This window comes from Azolla caroliniana, unplaced genomic scaffold (assembly GCF_043228905.1).
Source record: "Azolla caroliniana isolate FFs.n. ecotype wild unplaced genomic scaffold, voAzoCaro1.0.p SCAF_7, whole genome shotgun sequence".
NCBI lineage: Eukaryota > Viridiplantae > Streptophyta > Polypodiopsida > Salviniales > Salviniaceae > Azolla > Azolla caroliniana.
The window spans coordinates 12281706-12295249 of record NW_028230442.1 but is presented as its reverse complement, the minus strand read 5'-3'; positions in this window follow the sequence as shown (position 1 = coordinate 12295249).

Genomic DNA, 13544 nt, shown 5'->3' with positions numbered 1-13544 from the left:
CCGATTGTCCATGTAGCCGGCGAAGTCCGAGTCGGTGTAACCAACTACGCCTGAGGTTGAGTTCGGGCCAAAAAGAATGTCGTGGTCTTTTGTGCTAGCTAGATATCTGAACACATGCTTGACTGTGTTCTAGTACGATCGGCCTGGGTTGTGCATGAATCTACTAACGACTCCTACGGCGTGAGAAATATCAGGCTGTGTCGCGACCATTGCGTACATAAGGGAGCCGACTGCCAGTGCATACGGTTCATATCTTCCCCCTCTGGACTATATGTCGGACAATCTCGTTGAGATAGCCGAAGGTTAATGGGGAGCGGGGTCGAAGCAGACTTGGGCGAGTGCATGTTGAAGCGTTCCAAGACACGTCCGATGTAGTCAGTTTGAGACAAGAAAAGTTGTCGTGTATCGCGATGCCGACTAATCTTCATACCAAGTATGTGTCTTGCCGGACCGCAGTTTCTGAACGAGTTCAGTGAGCTCTCCGGCATGTCGGCCGGAGAGTAGCATGTCATCCATGTAAATGATGAGGAAGAGGAGAGACCTGACTTGAGTTGTTTTGGTGAAGAGACAGTGGTTCTCATTTCTCTTGGAGAAGCCGACCGACTGGATGAAGTCGTCGAACTTCTTGTACCACTATCGGGGTGCCTGTTTCAGGCCGTATAAACTCTTCCTGAGTCGGCAGACTAGATGTTCCTGGCCGGATGCCACAAAGCCTTTCGGCTGCTCCATATAGATTTCCTCCTGTAGGTCACCGTGGAGGAATGTTGTTTTTACATCTAGCTGAATCAACTCCAAGTTGTCGGCGGCCACGACGTCGAGCATGAAACGAAGGGTTGTCATTTTCACCACTGGTGAAAAGATTTCGTTGAAGTCGACGCCATGTTCTTGTCGAAATCCCTTCGCAATTAATCTGGCCTTGTACTTTGGGTTGGTCGAGTCGGACGTCTCTTTTAGTCAATAGACCCACTTACACGGAAGAGCACGTCAATTCTTCGGTAATTCGACCAAGTCCCAAGTCTTGTTTGCACGAATGGAGTGCATTTCCGACTCCATCACCAGATGCTAGGTGGCTGAGTTGGCAGATGCCGATGCTTCTTTGTAAGACGTCGGTTCGCCGACGTCGGTAAAGAAAATTCCGGGAGAGTACCTTTCCGGAGGTTGTGACAATCTCTCGGATCTTCGAGGTATGACTGGAGTGGTCGCACTGGGTATAGGTGTCGAATGGTCGGAAGCTGAGCCATTCGGTTGTGCTGAATCGGTGGATTCAGGATGGGAGGTGTCGGTTACCCGTGAAACCGATCTCGTGTGGTGGGTTGGGCCTTCATGAAGGGTTGGCACTTCGGAAAATATTACCCTTCGGACTTCAATAGGCCTTTCGTCCATTTTATGCATAGCCGACTCGTTGAACACAACGTCCGAACTTCGGACGATTTGTCTGTGCTCGAGGTCCCAGAGTCGGTATGCAATCTCGCCATCGGGTCCATATCCAAGGAAAACGCATTTCCTTGATCTTGGTTCAAGTTTCCGGCAGTCGTCTTTCGGTATGAGGGCATACGGCTCGCAGTCGAAGATCCTCATCTTGTCATAATTCGGCTTACTGTCGGTCCATGTTTCCTGAGGTATTTTAAGTCCTAGAAGTCTACTTGGTGACATATTTATTATGTGTACTGCCATAAGTAGAGCCTCCACCCAGAAGCCATCCGACAATCTGGAGTGTTGGAGCATGGATACTATGCGTTCTTGAATCGTTCGATTCATGCGTTCAACAATTCCGTTCTGCTCCGGACTATAAGGTGTCGTATATTCACGTCAAATGCCGCATTCCCGACAAAATTTGACGAATTCGTCAGACTTGAATTCTCCTCCATTATCGGTTCGGAGACATTTTAGTTTCCGACCAGTCTGGTTTTTGACCATTGCAAGCCATTCGGAGAAGATTGAGAACACCCAATCTTTGGTTCTAATGGGGTAAGCCCACACCTTCCGAGTCGAGTCGTCAATAAAATTGACGAAGTACGAAGCACCGCCGAGAGACTGATGTGGCATCGAGCCACAGACGTCCGAGTGGACCAAATCGAGGGGACTCGATTCTCTTGGTGCTGATGTCAGGTGTGATGCGGCTACCTGTTTGCTGTACTGGCAATGCTCACAGAATTGGTGATTTGAGAAGGAGAGCTTGGGGATGTAACCGACTCTGGATAGGTGCGTTATGTCGTCCTTGCTGAGGTGTCCAAGTCGTCCATGACCAAATCGAGGGGACTCGATTCTCTTGGTGCTGATGTCAGGTGTGATGCGGCTACCTGTTTGCCGTACTGGCAATGCTCACAGAATTGGTGATTTGAGAAGGAGAGCTTGGGGATGTAACCGGCTCTAGATAGGTGCATTATGTCGTCCTTGTTGAGGTGTCCAAGTCGTCCATGCCATAACGATGACACGGGGATATCAACCAAAAATAAGTCACCCTCTTTGAGTGTGACACATAAAGGGTACAAAGAGTGTACCTTTGGTCCTCGAGCAAGCAGGAGGTTCCCTTTGTGGAGTGTCCACCCTCTTGATGAGAACCCGGCACGGATGCCGGCTTCGTCAAGTTGTCTGACTGAGATCAAGGGTCTTGAAAGCTCAGGAACGTATTGAACGTTGTGTAGTATGAGTGTAGAGCCACCCGGAAGGTTGAGCTCTACAGTGCCGATTCCGATTATGGCACAATGTTGCGAGTTCCCAACTCGAACTGAGTCAAAGTGCTGGTCTGAGTATTGCTGAAACTGAGATCGGTGAGGTGTCACATGATACGATGCACCCAATAGGGATCGGCAACAGTTCGGTTTAGGCTTAGCCAGTTTGGCCTAATCCAAGCCAAACCGGCTAAACCTAAATCTTACGGGACCTCAAACCTGAGCCGAGCCGAGCCGAACCAGTTCACAAACCGGCTTGGAAACCGGTTTAGAAACCTCTCTCTCTCTCTCTCTCTCAGATGATCCACTATATACTATATACTATATGTTATACATTGTACAAGCTCTCCCTCCCACTCTCTCTCACGTTTGTGGTCTCGACTCTCTCCCTCCCTCTCTCTCTCCCCCCTCTGTGTAGTCTCTCTCTCTCTCTCTCCTTTCTGTGTAGTTCCTCTCTCTCTCTCTCCCCTCTGTATAGTCTCTCTCTCTTTGTCTCTCCTTATATGTGGTCTCCCTCCCTCTCTCTCTCTCTCCTCGTCTGTGTAGTTCTCCCTCACTCACTCTCTCTCTCTCCCATCGTCTGTTTAGTCTCCCTCACTCTCTCACTCTCACTCTCTCTTTCCCCTTGTCTGTTGTCTCTCTCCCCCTCTCTCTAAAGTTTATAAACGGCTTAAACGGTTTAGCCGGCTTAGCCGGCTTGAGCCGGTTTGGCGAGGCTCGAGCCGAGCCGAGCCGAGCCGCTAAGCCGCTAAGCCGTTTTCAAGCCAGCTAAGCCAAATGGTTTAGGCTTGAGCCGAGCCGTTGCAGATCCCTAACGCCCGAGTCTAGGAGCCATGTGCTCGATTCCTCAGTCGTAAGCAGAACTTCTGATTCAACTGGGTTGTCTATGGACAGTATGTTCGGGTCGGTCGTCAAAATTTCGGCTGAAGAGCCGACTTAGTTGACCTCCTCATGCCGGCTACTCTTCTGATCCACTCTCTGAGCTTTGTCGGTTTTTGCTTTGAGTGCCCGGCAGTCAGCTTTGATGTGTCCCAATTTCTTGCAGTAGTTGTAGATTCGGTTGTCCTGGGACTTGCTCCGGCTTCACTGATTGTTCGGTGGTCGGGAAGAACTTCTTCCCCGGTTGTTTGATTGGTCGTTCAAACCTTGTACTACGTAAGCTTCATCTGCCGAGTCTTTGGCAAAAGACTTTCTCCGAGCTGCTTCAATTAAGATTGCGCTCGTGATTTCAGAGTACTTAATGGCAGTTGTTGAAGCATTGCACACGGTTGTGACGAAAGTTTCCCAAGAAGAGCGGAGACTACTAGACTACTCATGAGTATCATTGCTCTGAGTTCGTCCTCTATTGCCATCCCCTGAGATGATATTTGGGAGCTTAGGCTTTCGTACTCGTTGAGGTGTGCCTAAACCAAATCGGATTCTTTCATCCGAAAGTTGTAGAGGCGCCGGATTAGATACATCTTCGTTGCAGCGACCTTCTTTTCATAAATTTCCGACAGTGTTTTCCAATGTTCAAAAGTTGTCGAGCATGATTGCACTATGAAGTACACTGACTCCGACAAGTGCATCCGAATCGTGGCGCGGACGATTCTATCCAGCTTTAGCCACTCGTTTGCCTTGTATGCTTCTGGAGGATTTTCATTCTCAATCGGGTCTATCTGACACTTGACTATGAGATAGTCATGCATTTGTTCCTTCCAGAAGTTGAAGTTCCAACCATCGAACCTCCTTAGACTCATCTCCAATGAGCTGGATGTTGATGCCATCTAATTCGGTTTAGGTTGGTAAGACTGTGTTCGGAGTTGACTAGGAACCTTAGTGGGGTGCAGCCGGTCAGCTCACCCGATATCGTTTTAGTCAGTCTTGAACCCGAGTTAGTTTGGTTTCAGATACTTGTTTGCTGAACCTTCTTGGAGTGACTCCGGTTAGCTTCCGATTGTATGTCGAATACCGATCACAAGAAACCAATTGTTTAGGCCGATTCTGCTTCGGATGACTGCAGCGATGAGAGGGGTGGATCCAATTGATCCTCCCGAATGTCGATCAGCTGAATGAAGCACGAATTTGGTTGTTGCCTGGAGACCAATCTCAAGTGGTTACAATCACAGGAACAGAGTACAGCCGGCTAGCTTACTCCAATTAGTGATTTAACACAGTGAGATGCAAACTTCTTGTTTGTCTTCTCTCTTCTCTGTTCTTCAAGAAAAAGAGAAACAGAATGTTGTGTGGTGTACTATGACGGCCGACGATGGGTTCAAGAACCTCCAACGCTCTAATACCAAATGTTGGGGACAAGGTTGTCAGTGCGGAAGAACAAACAACATCGGCGATGTTGGAGGACCTGTGTATGAGAATGAACAAGATACACAAAGAGAGAGAGAGAGAGAGAGAGGCACAAAGAAACATTTTATTTCTTAATAGCAACAGTTACAAATGACCACCAACCAACCCCCACTGAAGGTTACAAAGTCACTATATATAGTGACTATCCTAGGGCAACTGCCCTTTATGCTATTTACAGAAATAGCCCAAACTTGGGCTATCCAAAGGGACAGTCTAAATACGGCCATTATACACTCGTATTCGACACTTCGGATCTCGACTCTCTTCTCTTTATCGTCCGATGATTCCTCAATCTCTTGTAGCACCTTCCCGATCATCAAGTTTTCTCCCTCATATTCTTCTTCTTTGCATAGTCACATCCGGTATCGTGCAACACCGCATCATCCCGAGTATCGGAAGACAATCCGTTTCGATCACTACTTTGGCTATGATCAAATAATCTTGATCCGATTTGATTGCCGACACAACTCCCCATAATTCTCTTTTGACTTGTGCATATCTGCATTGCCTTTCGTTGAGAACCTTTGCTCCGAATCGGATCGGATATCGCAACCCATCCGAGTCGGCTTGATTGATGACCCATCCGATCCCAGTTGGACTTGTATCAACCGTTACTATGATCGGTCGCTCATAGCTCGGCTTCTTAAGTGCTTCAACACTCCATAGTGTTTTCTTGAGCTTCTTTATGGCTTTGGTGTGTTCCAGTTTCCATTCGAACTTCTTCCCCTTCCACAACAAGTGATAGAGTGGGTCCGCAATATGTGCATAGTGCGGAATCCATATGTGATAAAATGCACAAGCTCCAAGAAACCTTCGGACTTCGGATTGTGACTCGTATACTTCTTTCATAGCTTGAATCGCATCGATCTTGGTTGGTGATGGTCTTCACTATAGGGCCCACATAGATGTCCGACTACCAATATCTCTTCTTGCCGGAATGCCAATTTCTCCCTGGAAAGTGTTAGGTGCACATCTTCTAACTTTCGAAGCACTTTCGAAGCAATCACGAATATGGTCGACTACGAACTTTCGGCATCCCGATCATCCATAGTTTCATCTTTTTCTTCTACCGCGCATCCTTTAATTGGAATGTCCTCTACGAACGACATCGTTATCTTCGGAATGCAATCTCGAAGCACCTTGTTCATCGCATTCATCATATGTGCAACCGAGTTTGTCGCTCCTTGTGGTAGTGTGTACATTCGGACTAATCCTATCGGTGTCCGCATGGTAGTGATGTCTCGGCTCTCCACGGCTAGTTGGAATTGGTCATACCCGGCCGGAGTATAGGTCTCCGATGGAGTATATCGCGCGTCCGGCAAATGCTTCCGCAAATTCGTCCACTATCAGACTGACTCTGGAGTTCCGGATCGTGACCTTGTTCACCGGTTGCAAGTCTTGGATAAATCGGAGTGGCCCATTCTTCTTCAGAACCATAAACCATCGATTTGAGTACGGAGCGTTTGATAGCTCTAGAATCCCCATCGCCACCTTCTCCTTGAGCAAGTCGATGATTTTGGGAATATGCGCCCGTGGCACCAAAATCGGCTTCAGGTTCCACGGCACATGATCAATCGTGAAGATCACCATTGGCTCCACTATCTTCGGATTAACACACCCTATCTCCTTAGATGTGAATGCAAATGCTTTCCCATGTTGTTCCAACATCCCACGGAATCGTTCTTCTTCATTTTGTAAAAGGAAACAACCTCGACCGATCTGAAGTTTCTTCCGGGTGTCAACCGTGAAGGCATGTCCGATATCCACGGACTTCTGAAGTGTCGGATCTCCCAAGACTTCTTTCCTCTTTTGCTCGCTATAGGCAGGTAACGGTTTCGCAACCAGTTTCACTTTCTTCTCCACAGTCTTGTATTTCGTACTTACCATTGCTTCTTCTTTGCGGAGCGCATCCGACCCCATTTTCGCAATGATCACGTACATCTCGACCGATTCCACCGGGACTGCCCGGTCTCCTTGGCTTTTATCCTCCACAAGCTCTTCAAGTCGTTGTAGCGTGCTCCCATAGAACACTTCTTCGACTACCCCCACGATTTCTTCGTCTTCTTTTATTATTGATCCCGACCGCAACTTATCCTCTACTTTTCGGTATTCTTTCTTCTTTCCTCCGGTTACAGCCGTGTACGTAGATGCCCCATCCGGACCAATTTGTAATTGTTTTGCTCCGAGAGTTTTCTTCCTGTGTAGGGTATCAGGGCTTCTTAGACTATCACTTCCCCACTCCACAACAGTCCGCTCTAAAAATCCATCCTTGTTTGGGACAAGAGCTCTCTCTTGTTCCTTTCATGATTTGTCGGCATAGTTAGGAATTGGACGGATTTCCCTCCGCTTTGGCTCCGAATTCATGCAAAAGCCGCACCGCTATCGAGCACCTTTGTCTCCATTCATGAAGCCGTGATAAAGGGTTGCCCAAGGATCACAGAATGTGAGACCTCGTCTTGTACGAAGAAATTTTGGTCGATCTCGACATCCCTGATCTTCACCTTCATATCCGGACAAGCCGCAAATAGATATTTCGTTGCTTTAGTGATTGCCCGGATCTTCCAGCCATGGTTAGTGCTTATAGGGCACTTCCCCTTCCGGTAGAACTCCTTGGACATCAAATTGATCTCCGATCCGTGATCAATCAATGCTAGCACGGGCTCTTTGATGTTGCCGATTCGGACCGGAGTCTCCGTAGTTGCACGTGCCTAGTGTGGCCTTGTGTAGTGGGAGTTCGGAATTTCGTCCTCCAATTCGGTGTCATTCATTAAAACGGTATTTGCATTCACCCTTGGAGCATTTTCCTCTATACTTCGTCTTTTTCTCTTCACGAGATCCACAAGAAGATCATGGAACTCCTTCTTCGCTATTCCGAGTAATTCCCGAAGCGAAAATTCTACCCGGCTATCGAGGATTCTCTCCTCGAACACATTTTTCAAGTCCGTTTGTTGTTTGATGTCCGAGGTGAGCTTGAATGCCGGAACCATCTTTTCTTTTCCCTTCCCTCCGGAGTTCCAGCTTTCCGGTGTCTTCGATGGTTCGGCCGCATCATCCATGTGTCGTCGTTTCTCGTCTACATACACTTCATGCAATTGACATAAGGCATACACGCTATTCCTATCAACGGGGCACTCCCATCCCGTAGCTTCATGTCGGGAACCCAACGTTCCTTATGCGCGACGCTCGGCCACAACCGAGCTTAGAATGATACACAAAAACACGGGAAATAAAACGAGACACAAAGAAGGAGAGAATACACAGGAGGTTTACGTGGAAAACCCCAAACTAGGGGAAAAACCACGGCAGCCCACAGGCTGCAAACTGTCACTATGTAGAAATATACAACAGTGAGTTCACTGAGGCACCGACCTAGTGCTCACAAATCTTCGCCACAGGCGGCGGTTACAACAGAGGCAACGACCTCTTTCTCTCTCTCTCTCTCTGTACAGTTACGCACACTGATCTCGTGCAAAACAGAAAAATGACAACACCTAAAAGTTTGCCCTAAGTCATATTTATACTAATATGACTTTTCGGCTATTTACAAATATAGCCTCGATGGGCCCTCAGAAACATATTTACGAATATGTCTCTTCCTCCGGTTCTCACCGGTTCTGCACCTTCCGGCTCTCCGTAGACGGGTACTCCTCATCCGGTTCACACCGGGCCTGTATCATCCGGCTCTCCGTAGCCGGGTACTCCTCATCCGGTCCTCACCGGGTCTGTATCATCCGGCTCTCCGTAGCCCGGTACTCCTCATCCGGTCTTCACCGGGACTGTATCATCCGGCTCTCCGTAGCCAGGTACTCCTCATACCGTTTAGTTTGTTCTTCGGCACTGTTCTTCTCCCTTCCCATCTGGAGGGACCTGTCTCCCAACACTTCATGGTTGTCTTCCACGGTGCTTTGGATCTCATTGGAGTCGGTCTTCTTGGGGTTTTCTAGCACATCCGGCGCAAAAGACGCCTTTACTCCCGATGACTCACCCACACTTATTCCCGCGGTTGTCGCATAATTACCTTTCGCCGCTATTTCCTCCTCGAGGACCTTCTTCATGCCACCTTTCCGGAAGTTCAGTCGGAGTGGCTTCCGAGAGTCCATCGAATGGATCCAATTTCCCTCGTAGTAGATAAGTTCTCGTCGTAACGCCTCCTTGTGCTCGTCGCAATCCCTCCGATCATGTTCGGTGTTATCGCACCATATGCACTGACGGTCCATATACTTGGAGCTTGTGGGACGGTCATCCGACTTCTTTACTATCGCGATTTTCAGATTCTCCATTTCTTTCAACAACTGCTCCACCGTGGTTGCATTGATTCCCTTCTCGGTCGTAGTCTCCCGAACCCTCGGTTGATGGTCTTCCAATTCGGATCTCGGTTTCGGAATCGATTATGAAACCCTCTTTTCTTCGCGAGCAGGCCATTTGCCCCCTCTTCGTGTATCGCGCGACGATATCCCGCACGCTGTCGCGTTGCTACGCGCGTGCGTGGAGAAACGAGGCGGGACCACCGGGGTCTTGAACCGAAGAGCAGGTGATAGGAGGGGAAAGAGAAAGAGAGAGACGACCGGTTACGTATGAGCAAAGAAACACAGGGGTACGGCCCGCCAACGCAGAAAACACGAATGGAGACAGAGACAGAGAGACACGAATGTTTGTATATTAACAAATGACACAAAACAACAGAGCACGCGAGCGGTTACAACCGAACAGGCTGACGAACAAATGCCGATGCCTGTTCGTCTGCGCACGAAAGGGGATAGGATGGAGGTGCTGCCGGAAGCACATGGGCGTTCCTCGAAGCAGCGCGAGCCTCCCGAAATCCTGCAGAGAAGAGCGATGGAGAATGAACAGAGGAGAAGCGTTCCGTTACGGTTCAACAGCACTTCGTCCTCCTCAATGCGCGATTCCTTCTCCCCCGCGTCTCCCTCTCTTTTATAGCTTCAGGAAGGGAGCCGTCTCCCTCATTTACTTCCTACCTACCGAATCTAACTACCCCCGGATATGCCTATGTACCTAATTCCCTATTATATACATTAAAGGGCGCGCACGCGTGAAGAGCCAGTTCACGCGCGCTATGCACCGATTGCGCTAAGGGACGGTTTTCTTCACGACATCCGCCCCCACCTAACCGCGCATCCACCGGTATGCGCCAAAATTGTGCTCTGGTTGGAGAAAACCGGTCCGAGTTCCGGTTCTTCGTCCATCGGTTCGTCCTCCGTTTCGGACTGTTCGTCGTCACTATCCAGGCCTCTTAGATCCGGTTCGCCGTCGTGGCGCTTCTTGAACGCTTTGATCCACTTCCCTGCTACTGATATCACCATCCTCGTACCGTCAAGTTCCGCCAGGTGATACGTCCTGTTGTCGTTGGCGCTCGTTACCACGTAAGGCCCGAACCACCGCTTTGCAAACTTCCGTGTTGCCCGGTGCTGGTTGTCGAGGCTGCTGTTGTAGACTAGCACCCAGTCGCCTTCCTCGATTTTCTTTGGTCGGAGCCGGTGCGTTCGGTCGAACCGGGCTTTGTTCCTCATCCTCGCCGTCCGAAGTCTCTCCGCCGCTCGTTCCACGTCCTCTAGCCTCCGCTCGAGCTGTCGTATACGCGCCGCTAGCAGTTCTTCCCGGCTCATCTCGTCTCTCCAATCCACTGTCGCCCAAGAGGAGATCGTCCGTTCCATCGGCATGATCGGCTTCTGTCCGAACATGAGCTCTGACGGCATGAACCCGGTTACCGAACTGTGTGTTGTCCTGTCCGCCCACAAGGCATAAGGTAACAGTCGTGGCCAGTTCCCGACTTGGCCTCCGCATGCCCGGACTAACGCTTTGATGATCGGTCCGTGTCCGCGCTCCACCTTCCCGTTCGCCTCCAGATTGTACACTGTGGTGAGCGAGAGCTTGACCCCTAACCGGTCGAACAGCTCCTCGGCCTCTTCGGCGTCCAACTCCCCGCGGTCAGCCACGATCTTCTCGACGCACCCGTACCGGCATATCACGTCCTCGATCAGGAATCGACACACGGTCGCGGTCGTTTTGTTCTGCAGGGCTCGGCCTTCCACCTGGTTCGTCAGGTCCTCCCGGGCCAGCACCAGATATCGCAGCTACCCTACACCCATCGGCATCGTCACCAAATCTACCATCCATTTGAAGTGGATGGCCGGAGGGTATGTAGGGTGAAGCTCGTCCCGATGTCGGACTATGGAGTGTATCTGGCAGCTCTCACAAGTCGTCACGAACCGATGCACGTCCCGGTACAGTCCCGGCCACCAGTACTTCCCCTTTAGTTTCTCGAACGTGGCCCACGTTCCACGGTGTCCAGCCCAGGGGCTGTCGTGGTAGGCCTTCAGTAACTCCTCCTATTCCTCCTTCATCGCCACTACTCGGAGCGGGATGTCGTTTCTCTTGTTCGGGTGCTTCCACAAGTATTCGTCCCGGAGAAACAATCGGTACGCTTTCTTCCAGATCCGGTTGGCCTCTTCCTTTGTCCATGACGCGTCCGGCGTCATCGTCCTTAAGAATCCTCCAATCTGCAGCCATTCCCCATCGTACTTGCTCTCGTTAAAATCGTTAAGCGCTGGAGTGCTCCCCCCCTCGGTTGTTACGTAAGCCACCTCGAAGAAGTCCACGCCGACTTCCTCGTCCTCCGAAACCATGCCGCCCTCGTCGTTGAATCGCGCCCTTGAAAGCATGTCGGCCACGGCATTGTCTTTCCCGGAAATGTGTCGTATTTCTGGATCCAGGGACTTGATGTACGCTATCCACTTGAGCATTGCCAGGTCTGGGGTTGCGCATCCGGAAACCATGCCGAGAATCGGCAGGCAGTCCGTCTCGATAATCACCTCCGTCCCGATCAGATAGTCTTTATCGGCCTTCACCGCCGAAACAATACCCCAGAGTTCGCGTTTAACTTGGGCGTATCCTCGCTGTCGCTCGTTGAGGACCTTCGCACCGAACCGGATTGGGAACCGAATGCCGTCCTCATCTTCTTGGTTCACAACCCATCCGATCCCGGTCGGACTCGTATCTACCGTTATGTAGACGGGAGTGCCTTTCTCATAGACAGCCTTCTGGAGTGCCGGAGCTGCAACAAGAGCCTCCTTCATCTTTCAGACCGACTCCGTATGCTCGTCTCGCCACTCGAATTTTCGCCCCTTTTTCAGCAACCCGTATAGCGGCTTGGCAACGTGGGCGTAATGCGGGATCCATATGTAGTAGAACGCGCATGCTCCCAAGAACCTCCGTACCTCCGTGACCGAGTTACAGTCGGGCTTCATTGCGGAGATGGCTTCCACCTTAGCCGGAGACGGTTTCCGGCCATACGGTCCGCATAGATGTCCGACGACCATGATCTCTGATTGCCCGAAGGCCGATTTCTCCCAGGAGAAGGTGAGCCTCGCGTCCTCTAGCCTCTGCAGCACCCTCTCGCAGTCATGAATGTGTGTCGCCACGAATTTCCGGCATCCGTCCGATCCGATCGTTTCGTCCTTTTCCTCCACCGGACATCCCTTGATCGGGATGTCATCCAAGAATGGCATGGTGATGTCCGGGATACAATCCCTCAGCACCTTGTTCATCGCATTCACCATGTGGACCACCGAGTTCGTCCCTCCTTGTGGCAGGGTACACATTCGCACTAGGCCGAGAGGAGTCCGCATCATCGTAATGTCTCTGCTCTCTACGGCTAGTTGGAACTGATCGTACCCCGAGTACAGATCACCGACCGAGTAGATCAACCTTCCGGCGAAGGCCTCTGCGAACTCACCTATCGTTGATCCGATTCCTGCGTTCCGAATGGTCACTCTGTTGACCGGTTGCAGGTCTTGAATGAAGCGCAACGTCCCGTTCTTCTTCGGTACAGTAATCCACCAGTTCGAGTACGGGGCGCTCGATGGTTCGAGGATGCCCATATCGACTTTCTGCCTCAACAGCTCCATCAGCTCCAGGATGTGAGCTCTCGGTACCGGAATTGGTTTGAGATTCCACGGCACATGCGGTACCGTGAATATCACCATCTGCTTCACGACTGTCGGGTCTACGCACCTGATCTCTCCCGGTGAGAATGCGAAGGCTTTCCCGTGCCTTCCGAGCATTCTCCGAAACCGGTCTTCTTCCACCGGCAGTAGGAACCCGCCCCCACCAATTTTGAGCTCCCGTAGCGTTCTGTCGATGAAGGCGTGTCCTATGCATGCCGGATCTCGTAAACTGGGGTCCGATGCGACCCCCTTGATTCGCAACTCGCTGCCCTCCGGTAAGGGTGCCACGACTGGCCTTACCTTCCGGTCCATAGTCTTGTACTTCGTGTTAACCCGGGCCGTCCGATCCGACTCGAGCCCTCGACTGAAGTCCGTGATGACTTCATACATCTCTTCTGAACAAACCGGTATCGTCCGGTCCTCTTTAAGGCCCTCTCCAACCACCTCTCGCAGTACTCCCAAGGTATCGTCGAAGGAGACCGCCTCCACGGCTCTGTTGATTTCCTCGTTGGGCCCGAGAACTCCGCACGCCTGAAGTCGCTCTTCCGCCCTTGTCTTTTCTCGG